The following is a 10,538-nucleotide window of genomic DNA, read 5'->3' on the forward strand; positions in this document are numbered from 1 at the left end:
AGGTCTAAACCTGGGCATGTATGACCCTTTATCATTTGCTCCACTCAGCTTCCAGCCTCTTTTCATCTTGAACTTCAAAATTCCAGCCAGTCCACCTGCTTTGAGTTCCCTGTACATGCCATGCTGTTTCACTCTTCTGTGCCTTTGCACTTGTAGTGTCCTCTCCTTGGAATATTACTCCTCAACACCCAGAAAAGCCTTCATGCATCTGTCAATATTCAACTTAGTCATCAATTTCTCCAAAGGGATTTTCATCACCATCTTACTCTATCTCTGTGACAATGTTAATCTCTTCCCACTTTTAGAACTTTATCATACTTTGGTTATTAATATTATTATGGTATACACACATTTATTGAATGATGCATCTGTTTCCCTTTCCAGAACATAAGCCTCTTTGTAGAAGGAACTGCATCTTGCTAGCACAGTGCCTTATATATAATAGATAATGTATAGTAGAAAACAAATATTTACAAAATTGAATTGAATCAAATACAAAATACATAATTATGCATTGAAATTTTCCTTGGCATCTCTCTTTCTCTTATCCATTGAATCCGATTATCAGCAAAGCCAGTCAACTCTGTTTTCAAAATATCTCTAGAAGCCAACCACCTGTCACCATCTCCAATTCCACTTAGTTCGACACCACCACAGTCTTTCAATTAGATAATTGTAATACTTTTCTAAATAGTTTTCCTGATTTTGTTCTTGCTTCTCATCAAAATCTATTTGCAACAAGCAATTTTAATGATTTTTAAACACTGGAGTATGTCACCCTTAGCTCAAAACCTTCCAATGGCTCTCACCTCATTCAGGATAAAGCCTGAGTCCTACAACAAGGGCTACATGGTCATGTCCCCTCAACCCCTCGCCTCTCTAACCTCATTTGCACTGTTCTTACTTGACTCAAGTCACATTGGCACTCTTTCCATTCTTCAACAGTCCAGGAACACTCCCACCTATGGCAGTGGTATTTTTGTTTCTTCTGTTTGGAAAGCTTTCCTGCCAAATGTCCACATGGTCCATTCCCTCCCCTCCTTCATGTCTTTCCTCAATCAGGTCTTCTCTGACTACCATCTTCTTTTAAATGCAACTCTCCTAAATACCACTGCTTTATTTTTCTCCATAGCACTTACCACCCTCAACATATAGATTTTTATAGTTCATGTATTTATTGTCTCTGTCTCCCACCAGAATGTTAGCTCAGTATGGGTAGAGGTTTTTGTTTGTTTTGTTCACTGCTATATAACTAGCACCTAAAACAATTCCTTGAACATAGAATGAAATCACGAAAAATTTGTAGAAAGAATTAGTGTGTTCTATAATAGCCGGGACTGGAGTTCTCCCACAGGGTTTTAAATCCCAACACATGGTTTGCTTCTTCATTATTATGCAAGTCATATGTGATTGAATTTTTTCTTTTATAGCTTCTCCCTGACCTCTGGGTACTTTGTATCTTCTGTAAATTTATTTCCATCCTCTTATCTAATGTGACACACCTCTTCTGTATTTTCTAAATGATATCCCTTAATAAAAAAAAAAAAAGAAAATACAAAGCATGCATATAACCACTTGTGAGTCTCTAAAAATGTCTTTTTCTTTTTTTAAAAAATATTTTATTTATTTATTTACTTATTTATTTAAGAGAGAGAGAAAGAGAGAGAGAGCAAGAGTGCAAGCAGGGAGAGGCAGAGGGAGAAGCAGATTTCCCACTGTAAAAATGCTTTTTCTACCTTCATTCATAATAAAATATTATTTTCAAGAAAGTTCCTTGTATGTTACTAATTATTTTATTTTTTTCACTTTTATTTTTTGAATTTTTATTTATTCATTCATTCTGAATGAGATGATAAAGTGCTCTAGATAAAGAAAAGCAGAGAAAAGGAATGGGTGGGGTCATGTGTGGGGAAAATGAGGAGAAAAAATTTTTTTAAAGATTTATTATTTGAGAGAGAGAGAGAAAAAAAAAGAGTGAGGAGAGTGGCAGAGGGAGACAATCCTCAAGCAGACTCCTTGTTGAGTGTGGAGCCAGATGCAGGGCTTGATCTCAAGATCTATGAGATCATGACCTGAGCCAATACCAAGACTGGGATGCCCAACTTACTGAGATACCCAGAAGTCCCTGAGGAGAAAAGTTTTAAGTAGAATGAAAATCTGTAACCAGTGGACTCTTTTGTTACTTCCAGTTAGTTTACGTGAGGAATACTACAAAGGTGAGCAGCAGTCGCATGAAAGAGAATTCTTTGAGGTGCAGTTTGAAACAGACTTAGTTCAAATGAATAATCTAACAGATGTCAACAAATTGGCAAGTAGTTTTCAGTCCTGGCATGCATTATAGTCATCTAGAGCTTATACCAAATATATATATATATATATATATATATATAAAACTGGGTATTTAAAATAAAATTAGAATGTCTGAGGACCTGGTCATTAATATTTTTAAAACTCTCCAGGGGATTCTAGTGTGTAGTCAGGGCTAAGAATCACGGAAGGAATCAAAACAACGCTGACACATTATGGCTAGGAGAGACAGATGATATATACTACAAAATTATGAGTACATTAGTGTACGTTTTTCCAGATCATTATCTTTTTGCAACAATTTAATTCTCTCTGAGGCCTTAACAGCAAAGACAGCACCCAAAAGATGAGCTTACTTTTTTTTAATAACAGAATGACAATTTTGGAGATATTTTAAATAAGATCAATTATTTGTTTAAAAGAGGAATATTAGATGTGGAATAATCATCTAATAGGATTCAACATAGCAATAAGAAAATGGAATCTCAGAAAAACAAATAAGATAAAATCAGAGAGGCAGGTAAACCATAAGAGATTCTGAACTATAGGAAACAAACTGAAGGTTGCTGGAAGAGGAGGTGGGGGGGGTAATTGGGTGATGGGAGAGGAGAGGAGAGGAGAGGAGAGGAGAGGAGAGGAAAGGAAACAACAGTAAATATCTTTGGTCAGTGGTCAGGTTTTCCCAGGGGTAGAGCCTGAGTAAATGATTCTGCTGCAAGTGGCTTACTAAAGAAGTGCTCCCAGAGAAACCAGGAAGGGAGTGTGGAAGGAGGATTGGGAAGGGGGAAATCCAGGTCTGGGGATAAATTCAAGTGAAATCTCAGATTCTACCTGATCCTACAAGGTGCATTGGAGCCTAGATTACACCTCAGAGTTGTTATTTCTCCCCAGAGAGAAAGGAACTGGGCTTTTGTATTCCCACAACTACTCTTTTTGTCTGTGGAACTTCAGTACAGAAGTGAGGCTGCTCCAGTGCCCAAGGGCCATCCTCTGAGTGTCCCAAGTACAAGCTGCCATCAAAGCACACAGATGGGATGAGTACATAGAGCTGATGGAAAGGATCCAAGGGCATCTAGGAAGATACCAACTCTGTCTACTATAGTAAGAATGATTTTTTTTTCATTAAAAGTTTATTTTCTCAGATAAGAAGGCTTAGGACAAAGATTAATTTAATTAACAAAACAGAGGTAGTTTTAGAAAGTTAGGATATATTTTTTTTTCATATGTAATTACATAGTATTTTTTATATATTTATTATGTATGTATTTTGTATAGGTTATAAAATATCTATAATTGGGGGCCACAATTTCATTTTCAACAGCCCACTTAACCTAAAGGAGCCCAGTTTTGGAGAGAGATGTATTTTAGTACAAAGAATGCTCAAGGGCAAGAATATAACACCACTGATGTGCACCCCAAGTCCTGAATACCAGCAAGAACTGCTTCCCTCATTACCACCCCCACCCAAGGGCAGCCGTCGTTCTCATGCTGCAAACAGAAGAGATTTTCTCTGTTAAAATATTCATAGTCTTAGAATATAGGGTAGTTGATGGATTCCAAGCCTCTAGTAAGCCTCCCCAACTCCTTTTTTTTTTTTTTTTTTTTTGTCTTGGAACCAACCATTTCTTGGAGGGTCCCTTGGGAGAAATGTCATTGTAAGTGGAATTAAAACATTTATATATGTTGATAGATAAATTAATCTTGAAAAAGGAAAAGTTTGGAGCTGGTCACTCTTAGAGGGTGCGGAAGGGAAGGGTGTGGCCGGGATGGAAACAGAATTATCCACAAAATGGTGGGTGGGTAAGTGTTCAGTGTTGTCTGGCAGAGTTTCTCCAGTGTGCTAAGTCATTGATGAGGAGAGAATGAAACAGCATTTGAATTTGAAGTGGAAGTGTCATGCTACAATGTTTGTTCTAAAGCTATTACTGTGGGATCAAAACCTGTTGAATGACTTGGGACCACAAGCATATTCATGGTGGATCACAGGGAAATTTTACTTTTTGCCTATATTATTAGAAGTACCTCTTATTTTCCCAACAGAAGCTTTTCACTGAGGATGTCCTTTTAAAAAGATACCTTTTAAAGGAGAGGACATGCTGCCACCTATTGAAACAATGCAAGTACACAGACACCCAAATTCTAAAATGTCAGGACCTTGTGAAAAGCAAATGGTATCAACTCTAAGATTTTCTCAGCTCTTTCAGTCCTGGATTTTGTGAAATTTTTCTGTACTAAGATAATTTTTAAAAAGAGCTTCAGGACCAGGAAAGCCACTTCTCCTCAGACCTAAAGAGCTCAGTGTGAACAAAAATGGGAGTGTTCAAAACCTGCTATAGTACCATTAGCTGATGTCCTGCTCACACAGAACCACCTGAGATTAAACCTTACATGATCCTTCAATAGGCAGAGTGGCCATTAGATTCCCTTAAGGTCATAGTAATCTAGCTAGAGCCCTTTCTAGTTGTTCTTAGCCAGGACATTGTTAACCTCTATCCTTTGTTTAGGATGAAGCCAGAAATACACAGCAGATTTCCTCACCCATGAAACAGTTGTAAAATTCAAGGATTTCCAACATCATGGAGTGCTCACAAACATAAAAAGAAATAAGGCATGGAAAAGTGCCTTGTAAAGTGTTTACACATTTGATAATGTAGGAGCTTGTTTCAGACTTATTTTGCTACTAGTGACAATTAGCTTGTACTGAATTCCTACTTATCTCATCCTGCTTAGGGAATTTCTCTTATGACAGATAACTCAGGAGGGAGCCTCTTTTTCACAACCTTGGCCTTATCGAACTGTATTTTAATATGCAGTTTCCTGGGGCATCTGGGTGGCTCAGTAGGTTAAGCATCTGCCTTATGCTTAGATCATTATCTCCAGGGCCTGGCATGGAGCCCTGTATCAGGCTTCCTACTCAGCAGGGGGCCTGCTTCTCTCTCTCTCTCTCCCCCTTTCCCTCTGCCCCCCCATTGTCTCTTCCAAATAAATAAATAAAATCTTTAAAACATATATGCAGTTTCCTAATAAATAAATAAAAAAAATTGCTCCCAGTGGTTGCCACAAAAGAAAGATTTCAGGTTGCAGCACTTTAAATAAACACGTCAGTTAAATCTTTTTTTTTTTTTTGGCCGCTTCTGTTCATGTCCCCTCCCTCCAAAAGTTTATTTTCTGCATAATACAACTCTCTTCAATATAGTCTCAGCATTTTAACCAATTCTGTATCATTTTGCTTCTCTCATTTCCTATTTCTGCCCTCCTCATCAGGTCTAGAATAACAATGGCTCAGATAGTCCAGCCTCTGTTGCTTCTACTTTTAATGTCAAAGCTTGTTTTTCCCTATTGAGGAGCAACACACAAAGAAAGAACCCAAACCCTTTGTTTTTGTCTTTCTGGCATCTATTCTGCCTCCTCTGATATTAGAGCCCCTCTTTTTCTTTGGGAATCCTTCCTTGACCAACTCTCAGTCCTTGTTGTCATTTGGGGCTGGTCTCATCTCCTCCTCAGGTACACGAGTGAGAACATAACATAAGTCAGGGCATGGAGAATCGTTCCTGTGACTTTCGTTGTAATTATTTAGAAAGAAATGTTATCCTCTTACATGGGTTGCTAAGCTGATGCGATTCAGGCTGGAGCTGCCAGTGATCATCTTTGCAATTCTTTGAGGGGTGCTTTCTGAGCAAAGAGAAGCAAAGGAGAGAAAGGGAAACATAATTAAACCTAATTATGTGAGCCAATAAATCTTTTCTATTTAATCTGGTTGTTGTATTTCTGTCACTATGACTGAAAGAGCTTTAAGTTCATAGACTTCTTAATCTCAGCACTTTAAATTACCTTACTCTCCATTTTTTTTTTTTTTTTCCTGATCTGGAATCCATAGCAGTTCCATAGTGCTAGTTGGGAAAACTATTTAGGCTGGACTGAATATTATTTATCTTTATTCCCTTCTGCAAGAGTGAGAAGAGCCATGGTCCAGACTAAACTAAAAGAAACTCACCTTAACAGAATGTAAAAATCAAGTCTCCATAAATTTAAGTGATGAACCAGTAATTTAAATGTCTTCTATAACAAATAATCGACATTCTCTACAGAAAAACAGCAGAATGCAGAGTCTCTACAATGTATAACACATAATATCAATATAAAAAATTAGTAGACATGCAAAAAAATAGGAAAATGTTACCCATAGTCAAGAGGAAAAGTACTCAAGAGAAATGGACTCCAGGATAATTCCAATATTTGTATTAGCAGACAATAAACTTAAAGTAACTATTATAAGTGTGTTTAAGAACTTAGAGAAAAAATGACCATAATAAGTGAATAGGTTAGAATTTCAGCAGAAACATAGAAACTATAAAAGTGATGGAAATTATAAAACCAAAAATTATAATATCAAAAGTAAGAAATTAACTGGATAGAAAAAAATTTCACTGGCTGTGATCAACAGGTTGAAAAGAGTAGAATTTGTAGAGAAATATTTGAATTTATCCCACTTGAGGAACATGGAGAAAGAAAATTGAAGAATGAACAGAACCTTGAGGACATATGAAATAATATCAATTGGTCTAATATGTGAAATTGGAGTCCCAGAAGGAGAGAAGAGAGATAATCAACAGGAAAAAAAAAATCTATGGGGGCGCCTGGGTGGCGCAGCGGGTTAAAGCCTCTGCCTTCGGCTCAGGTCATGATCCCAGGGTCCTAGGATCGAGCCCCACGTCGGGCTCTCTGCTTGGCTGGGAGCCTGCTTCCTCCTGGCTGGGAGCCTGCTTCCTCCTCTCTCTCTCTCTGCCTGCCTCTCTGCCTACTTGTAATCTCTATCTGTCAAATAAATAAATCTTTAAAAAAAAAAATCTATGGAAGTAGGTCAAAATTTGCCCACATTGGGTAAAAAAACATTAATTTACAAACCTAAGAAGCTTATGGGACCTCAGGCAGTTTAAAGACAAAGAAAACCACATCTACACACCACAGTCAAATTGCTAAAGCCAAAGATAGAGTGAAATTTTTGAAAGCATCAGTGAGGATGGCAGGGGACTATGTGTACATTATATACAGGGGAATGACAATAAGAATACCATCTGATTCTCATCAGAAATAAGAAAGATAGAAGACAAAGAAGAAAACATTCTTAACATGCTTCAAAAAGTTTCAACCCAAAATTCTATCTCAGTAAAAGCATCCTTCAAAAATGAAGGCAAAATAAAGACATTTCTAAAAGCCTATAGAATTCCTACAAGAATTATTTAAAGTTCTTCAAACTAAAGGAAATGACAGCAGACTGAAACTCAAATATACCCTTGGAAGTGCCAGATGCATTGGTAAACAAAATGGTATTCTTCCATTCTTGTTATTTCTTTCAAAGACAAATACCTTTTCAATGTGAAATAGTATAACATTTTATTGGAGAAATTATAAAAAATATATGACAAGAGCATACAAGATGGTGTGATAGCAAATTTAATCACATTATTTCAGGGTCCTTAAATTTAACACAAAATTGTACAGTATTAACTCCACACAAACTATGATAAGTTAAGAATGCATGCTGTAATCTTAGAGGCAGATTAAAAGGATTAAAAGGAATAGCTAAAAATTAGGGAAATTATAATGGGATAACAAAACTATTTAATTAATGTTAAAAAAAAAGCAAGGAAGAAGGAACATAAAAAAAATCAGACCGGACAAAGGGAAACACATAGGAAAATAAAAGAATTAAATCCAACTGTATGTAACTAATTACACTAAAAGAAAATGGACTAAATTCTCAATTTAAAGGCAAAGACTGTCAGCAGCATAAAAAAAATATAAGACACAACTATATGCTATCTGTAAGAGACATACTGTAAACATAAAAATAGGTTCAGAGCAAAGGGATGGGGAAAATACATGAGAAAAATAATAAGTATAATAAACTGTTGGGCCTATGTTAATATAAGGCAAAATGGATTTAAGAACAAGAAGTATTCCAGTGAAAGAGATGGACATTTCATAATTATTGTTGTTACTTTTTTAACACTTCATAATTATAAAAAGATCACTTCATCAAGAAGATATAATAATTATAAATGTGTGTGCATCTAATATAAAGTTTCATAATAAATGAAGCAAATACTGACAAAAACTAAAGGGACAAATAGACATATCTAAAGTTGTAATGGGAGATTTTAAGACACCGCTTTTCGTGACTGATGGAACACTGAGTATACAACATATTTGCATAACACTATCAACCAACTTGATCTGACTATTATTATACAACACCATCAACTTAAAACAAAAAGTAAATATTCTTTTTTTAAGTGTGCATAGAACAGTTACCAAGATAGGCCATATGCTTGGCTAAATAAATCTCAATAAATTTAAAAATTAATATGTGTTTATATATTTACAAACCACAGTGAAATTAAATTAGAAACATTACTCCTGAGATATCCCAAATAAACCCTAAATATTTAGAAACTAAGAAACAGGCTTCTATATAACTCATGAATCAAAGAATAAATCACAAGAACTGTAAGAAAGTATTTTTTTTTAAAGATTTTATTTATCTACTTGACAGAGATCACAAGTAGGGAGAGAGGCAGGCAGAGAGAGAGGAAGGGAAGCAGGCTCCCTGTTGAGCAGAGAGCCTGACTCGGGGCTCGATCTCAGGACTCTGGGATAACGACCCGAGCTGAAGGCAGAGGCTTTAACCCACTGAGCCACCCAGGTGCCCCAGAAAGTATTTTTGATTAATAATAAAAACACAACAAATAAAAACTGTGGGATGTATCTAAAGCAGTGTGTACTAGGAAGTTTTTAGTATTATATACTTAGATTAGACAATAAAAAGGTCTAAAAGTAATTAAGATTCCACTTCAAAAACTAGCAAGGCTGATGAACAACAAAAAAAATGTGGACAGCTAATATAAATAAAAGAAAAGACATTACTATGGCTTCTATGGACATTATGATAACAAACAAATACTATTTTTAAAACTTTGTATCAATAAAGTTGAAAAATGAGATGAAATGGAAAAATTCCTTAAAATGTAAATTAACCAAAATAGACACAAGGAACAATAGAATATCTGAAGAGCTCTATGTCTGTTAAAGAAATGGAATGCAGAGGTGTCTGGGTGGCTCAGCTGGTTAAGTATCTGACTCCTGATTTCGGCTCAGGTCATGACCTCAGGGTCCTGGGATGAGCCCAAGTTGGGTTCCTTATTCAGCAGGGAGTCTGCTTGAGGATTCTCTCCGTCTTCTTCTGTCCCTCCCACTGCTCACTAATGTGCGCTCGCTCTCTCTCTTTCTTGCAAATAAATAAATAAATCTTAAAAAGAAAAGAAATGGAATTGATAATAAAAGTGTATCTCACAAAAACACTCTAGACCCAGATGGCTTTCTTAATGAATTCTATCAATCATTTATGGAAGAAATTTTGTCAAGTTTATACAAACTCTTTCAGAAAACAGAGGATGAGGAAACACTGCCAGATTCATTTATTGAGGACAGCATTCTGATACCAGAATCTGAGATAAATCTTCTTTTTTTTTTAAGATTTTATTTATTTATTTGACAGAGAGAGTGCACAAGCCAGGGAGAGAGCAGGAGGAGAGTGAGAGGGAGAAGAAGACTCCCGGCTGAGCAGAGAGCCTGATTCCGGACTCAATCCTAGGACCCTGGGATCATGACCCGAGTCAAAAACAGATACTTAACCAACTGAGCCACCCAGGTGCCCCTGACAGAAATACTTTTGAGAAAAGAAAATCACAGACCAATATCCTTCATAAACATAGATAAAACAAATGCTTTAAAATTGGTACATTTTATCCAGAAATACATAAAAATTTATTACACCATGACCAACTGTAATTCATTCAAAGAATGAAAGGATTGTTTAACATACAAAAATGAATCAATGTAATCTGCCATAATGATAGAATAAAAGAGAAAAAGCAAACTATTACTTCAATGGATACAAAAAAAGCATTTGAAAAAATTTAACACCTATTCATGATTTTGTAGCAACAAAAAAATCTCTGCAAACTAAAATAGGAAAAAAAAAATTCTTCCTTAGTCTGATACAAGGCAGTTTTTAAAAACCTACTGCTAACATCAAACTTAATGGTGAACTATTAAACTCTTAACATTTAAGATCAGGGGCAAGACAAAGATGTCTACTCTCACTTTTATTCAAAACTGTTTTGGAAGTCCAAAAAACTGTAATAAGGTGACAAAGGACACAGGAAGTA

This window comes from Meles meles, chromosome 2 (assembly GCF_922984935.1).
Source record: "Meles meles chromosome 2, mMelMel3.1 paternal haplotype, whole genome shotgun sequence".
Taxonomy (NCBI): Eukaryota; Metazoa; Chordata; class Mammalia; order Carnivora; family Mustelidae; genus Meles; species Meles meles.